Source organism: Pygocentrus nattereri, chromosome 7, assembly GCF_015220715.1.
Source record: "Pygocentrus nattereri isolate fPygNat1 chromosome 7, fPygNat1.pri, whole genome shotgun sequence".
Lineage (NCBI taxonomy): Eukaryota > Metazoa > Chordata > Actinopteri > Characiformes > Serrasalmidae > Pygocentrus > Pygocentrus nattereri.
Window position 1 is genome coordinate 39,677,257 of NC_051217.1, and position 6,031 is coordinate 39,683,287.

Genomic DNA, 6,031 nt, shown 5'->3' on the forward strand with positions numbered 1-6,031 from the left:
AGGTCTGGGAGGAGATCCCTCAGGAGACCATCCGCCACCTCATCAGGAGCATGCCCAGGCATTGTAGGGAGGTCATACAGGTACGTGGAGGCCACACACAATACTGAGCCTCATTTTGACTTGTTTTAAGGACATTACATCAAAGTTGAATCATCCTGTAGTGTGTTTTTCCACTTTAATTTTGTGTGTGACTCCAAATCCAGGCCTCCATTGGTTAATTAATTTGATTTCCATTGATGATTGTTGTGTGATTTTGTTGTCAGCACATTCAACTTTGTACAGAACAAAGTATTCAATGAGAATATTTCATTCATTCAGATCTAGGATGTGTTATTTGAGTGTTCCTTTTATTTTTTTGAGCAGTGTAGTTCATTAATGAGAAGTTACTATGTATTTCACTTTATAATACTTTTCCTGACCATCATTAACTCCTAGTTCATAAGTAATGAGTTACCATGTGTTTCACTTTATATTGCTCCATATCATCATTACTTCTTAGTTCATTAATAATGTGTTACAATGTGTTCACTTCATAATGCTGTTCCTGATCATAATCAACTCCTAGTTCTTTAGCAATAAGTTACCATGTGTTTCTTTTTATAATACAGTTCCTTATCATCATACGTTCATCATTGACTATTGAAGAACACAGTAACACTGTGTAACAGACAGTAATTACATAATCACTCTGTAATATTTAGAAGTAAGTTAATTTGAAGGCAGGATACATCCATCCATCCATCCATTTTCTAAGCCGCTTCTCCGTCAGGGTCGCGGGGGGGGGTTCTGGAGCTTATCCCAGCAGTCTTCGGGCGTATGGCAGGATATACCCTGGACAGGTCCCAGTCCATCGTAGGGCAGACAGACAGACACAGAAATTCACTCACACACTCAATTTAGCAGCTGTCAAATATTTCCTTGAGCCCTCTCTTCAACTGACCCTACCCTCAAGAGCGCTTTAAAGGAGAACTACTGTTCAGTAAAGGAGAACCACTGTTCAGAAGAAATAACACTGGCACGTGCTCTAAAGTTGAGAGGTAAGAAGCCTGGTGTACTGAATACTGTAGTATTTTCACAGTTGTCCCATTTGTAGGCTCATGTGCAAATTGGTTCACACTGCCAAATATGAAGATGTGCCTTAGCCTTTTAACATTTCTGATCAAAAGACGCACATGAGAGACACCAATCAGTAAGAGTGGTGTGATGTCCCCACCCTTCTCTGAGGAAGCCTTTTTATTTTGTACAAATTGCACACTGTCTAGTGTGTACACTACTTTTAGAAGTCTTGGGATACACTACATCAGTTAACAGTTCACCAGAAACCTTGAAAGACTCAGGTATTGACCAATTGATGTTGAATTAATCAGTAATTATTGATTAGTTATCCTAAGAATTCAGAGGTACTGTTCTCTATGAGACTAAGTTGTTATTATTTAGTTAATAGTGAACTACCATAATTGATAGTTCACTATTATCTAACTAATATTTAACTAGTAGTCCCTGGTAATTAATTGTAGTTACATTGCAGTGTTAATGCAGCACTACTTATTCGTGTCTTTTTATTTCTTAATTCCTAACTTATTAACTATGAAACAGGTGCTGTAAAGTGTTAGTCAATGTCCCACCATAGCACACATAGGTTTAAAGGACTATGGTTTTATACAATGGTTAAATATATAAGTGAAATATTTTCTGTTGGACATAGAGTACATATACATGTAAACTGACTAATATTTGCTGGAATGTAAAATATAAGGAATAATTTAATCTCTATAGATTAAATCCAGGCATAGATTGTGAACATTTTCAGAATTTCTTCAAATATATAGTATAAAAATATAAATGAATTACAGACATTTTGCCATAAGATACTTTTTATGTAACCACTCTTTTCACAACCTAAATATATTAAAATTATTTACAAACATTTCATAGTTTTACTTCATGGGGGGGGCGGGGTTCAGATGTAAGGGGCATGTGTTCCTTTATTGATAAAGAATGCACTCAAAGATAATGAGAATTCAATTGTGATATGGTTTTTAAAAAATGAATCAATAGATAAAATAAAAAAATTGGAGAAAGCAATTACAGTCTTCTTTACCTTGGTGTAATACATTATTATCTATTATTATTTAAGCAGTACATGTGCAAATCTTAAATATACAAATTAGAGCATAATATAAAATTGAAATAAGAAAGTTTTAGTACTGAATATTCTAGGTACATATAAATCTAAACATAAATAAGCATGTTTCACATAAATTGCTAAATTACTGTGTGACATGACAAATTTAGCAAAAGTCTCAAGACTTTGAAGGTGCTTTACCCATAAGGTGTTTCTTTGTATTGTTTTCTGGCCTAAACATAATTATGAAACACTTAGGAGCAAAAATAGAAAACGTCAACCCGAAGCCCCAGTCTATGCTATACAGCAGTTGCTAGACAAACCTCGGGTTGCTTGTCTAAATGACATAGATGAATCCTCTTACCCAGGAACTTGCCTTGATTGTGTAAGGGAGTTTTGAACACAGGAATGCACCTGGAGCTTGGAGAGGCCAGCAACATTGCTTAAGTAGTAAAAGATGAAGGCAAGCTGACCCTTGAAGAGTGGAGTAAGCTGATAAGAACCGGCAAAAATGGTTCTTGAGATAAATTAATAAAGTAAATGTCAAAATGATGGCCTTGACCTGGTATGATCAGGCTGGGAAAGTTCAAAAAGAATAGATCACAGGGATGGTTGGAGATAAAGGTTTCCAAGGAAAGTGTCAAATTAAATATTAACAGGAACCAAAAGTGATTCAAAGTCATATAATAAGGGAGGTGTGAGGTTACGAGCAAGGGCTCAGACCAGATATCTTGAGTGTACTTGCCTGTAAAGATGATGACTTATCATTGGATGAACTGGTTAATCTAGCTATGAAAATCGATCATCTGTTGCAACATCAGGGTAAGAGGAATCCTGGCAGGAACTTCAGAAGGAGTTTCATTAGAAAGAGAAGTCCAACAGAGTTGCTGGAAGCCCCGAACCCATGCAATGTGAATTTTCACGACTGACTCCTGAGGAAAGGAGCTGCAGGTTGAGAAATCATTCTTCCCTGTACTGCGGGAAATCGTGCCATCAGATCAAGGACTGTGCTCTGGGGCCTCAAACGAACAATGTGCCAACCCTTGGAAAGCACATGGAGTCTACTCTGCATGCTAATGTGGTGAGTGTTCCAAAAAAAGGCTTGGTATCTAAGTCTTTCATGCTACCTATCAGTATATCCCGAGTCTGTTGTTGTTTAAGCGATTTTAGATTCCAGAGGAGAGGGGAATTTTATTCAAGCCAGGATCGTGGAGGAGCTCAACATTCCCATGGAGGACCTTCCGAATGTGTTGAAAGTAGTAGTGCTGCACGGAGGACTGGTTGGAGCTGGAACCATTTCCAAGGTGACCAAGCCCATCGTAGTGAAAACAAGACACTGCATCACCCCCGACAGAGATGATAGATCAGGCCCCAGTCTACGCTGTGCACAGGTTGCTGGACTCCAGAAGATGAGGTGGTCTCTTCTGGCTTGCATGCAGAGACCATGTACACCGGTGGTCCAGCGCCACAGCAGCTCTGATTCGGCCCCTGTTCCGCGGTCGGGTCAGGGATGGTGTTGTCATCCTGGTCTCCCTCGTTCCAAGGCCAGCCAGGACTTTTTGAAGGGGGGATTCTGTCACATTTTCGGCTAGCCAGCCTATGAGCTACACATCCCAGAGTCCTCCGCCTCATCACTTGTCTCCAGGAAGATCATCAGTGGCCTATCACTGCTCAAGTTCTCCTGAAAACGGATTATGTTCACCTGTATGTATGTTTGTATTGTTGCCTGGTTATTTGGATATTCAGTGTTTGACTCATTGCCTGTGTTTTGGACTCTGCTCTGCTTTTCCCTGCTTGGTAATGATCGCCCTCTGTGTTCTGTTGTTTACTTCAGAGCTGACCCATGCCTGTGTATTGACAACGATATATCTGCCTGAATCCCAAAGTAAGCTTCTTCTCTGTTTTATAACCATGAGCGTCTGCTTACTGGTCAAAAGTTACAGTCTGGGTTTTGAGCAAGGAGAAAATCTTCTCTAAAAAGAAGCCATAATCAGACCACTCCTCAAAAAACCTAGTCTTGATCCAGAAGTCTTCGCTAATTATAGGCCCATCTTCAATCTTCCCTTTCTCTCTAAAGTACTGGAAAAGGTAGTCGCCACCTATCTTCAGGACCATCTTAAATGCAATAACCTTCATGAAAAATTTCAGTCTGGTTTCTGCTCTGCTCACAGCACAGAAACAGCTTTGGTTAAGGTCACAAATGACCTTCTGATGGCAGCAGACGCTGGCTCACCTTCCCTCCTCATCCTCCTGGATTTGTCTGCTGCATTTGACACTGTTGACCATGGCATACTCCTCAATTGGCTTCATCACATCATTGGTCTCACGGACACCACCATAAACTGGTTTCAGTCTTATCTGACTGACAGAAGAGAATACTTAACATGTGGAAAGGCAAGATCCCAGACATACACTGTGACCTGCAGAGTCCCACAGGGATCAGTCCTGGGCCCCATCCTCTTTAATATATACATGCTTCCCCTTGGCCATGTCATTAGTCACCATGGAATTTAATTCCACTGCTATGCTGATTATGTAAACTTTACCTTCGAATTGATGCAAACTCCTGTGTTGTTTCTTCATCGTCAATGCCATCATCACAATTTGCTGCCTGTCTAGAAGATATTCTAGGTGTGGATGGAACAACTTCCTCCAGTTGAACAGTGCCAAAACAGAGGCAATCATGATTGGCACCCCACATCAGACTCAGTCAACCTCCATAACCAGTATTACATTCTCTGGCCAAAACATTCAACTCTCCTCATCAGTCTCCAATCTTGGTGTGAGGTTTGACCCTCAACTCACTTTCAAGGTCCATATAAAACACCTCTGCAAGATCTCCTTTCACCACCTCAGAACCATTGCCAAACTTTGCCCCACTCTGACTGTATCTGATGCTAAAAAATTGGTTCATGCTTTCATCTCCTCCAGACTGGAGTACTGCAATTCACTTCTCATTGGGATTCCTGGCAAGAGTCTCCAGAGGCTACAATACATTCAGAACAGCGCTGCTAGGATCCTAAAGAGAGTGCATAAATATGGACACATTATACCCATCCTCTGTTCTCTTCACTGGCTTCCCATCTCTGCCAGGATTGAATACAAGGTTTCCCTCCTCACCCACCAGTGCATTTATGGCAATGCCTCTACTTATCTGAAAGAACTCCTCACCGCACTGACTTCATCACGATCCCTTTGTTCTATGAACACAAATTGCCTCCTCCCCCCCTCCTCACTTATGGAATGCTCTCCCTGACTATCTGAGGGCACCACAGTCGAGTGACAGTTTTAAAAAAGGACTCAAAACCTTTCTCTTCAGCAGAACTTATAACCCGTGCTCTTCCTAAGGAGTGTAAGGATGTTTTATAGTAGTTCTTTGATTTCATAGAAATGCTTCTACTGTATAGCACTTTGAGATTTGCTTAAAATGTAAAGTGTGTTACAAATAAAATTCATTATTATTATTATTATTATTATTATTATTATTATTATTAAAATAGCTATTGATCAGGAAAAAAATTGCTCTGGATTTTCACCCCTAATTTTTTGTCTTTGCCTTTTTTTTTATTTCATCTACCCTCGGGTTATGTTTGTCTTTTTGGGCAGTTTGGCTTTATATCAGTAAAGGCTCATGCATCTCCAGACCATAATGCTACCACCACCATGCTTGACTGTAGGCTAGAGACTGTTGTCTTGGTACTCCTCACCAAGGTACCAACACTTGTGCTGGACACCGTATGAGCCATGTTCTTGGACTGCTTGTCTTCAGCAAACTGTTTCCAGGCTTTCTTGTGTATGAGCTTCAGAAGAGGCTTCCTTTTGAAATGATGGTCATGCAGACTGAGTTGATGCATAGTGTGGCATGGTCTTAGCACTGACAGGCTGACCTCCCACTTCTTCAACCTC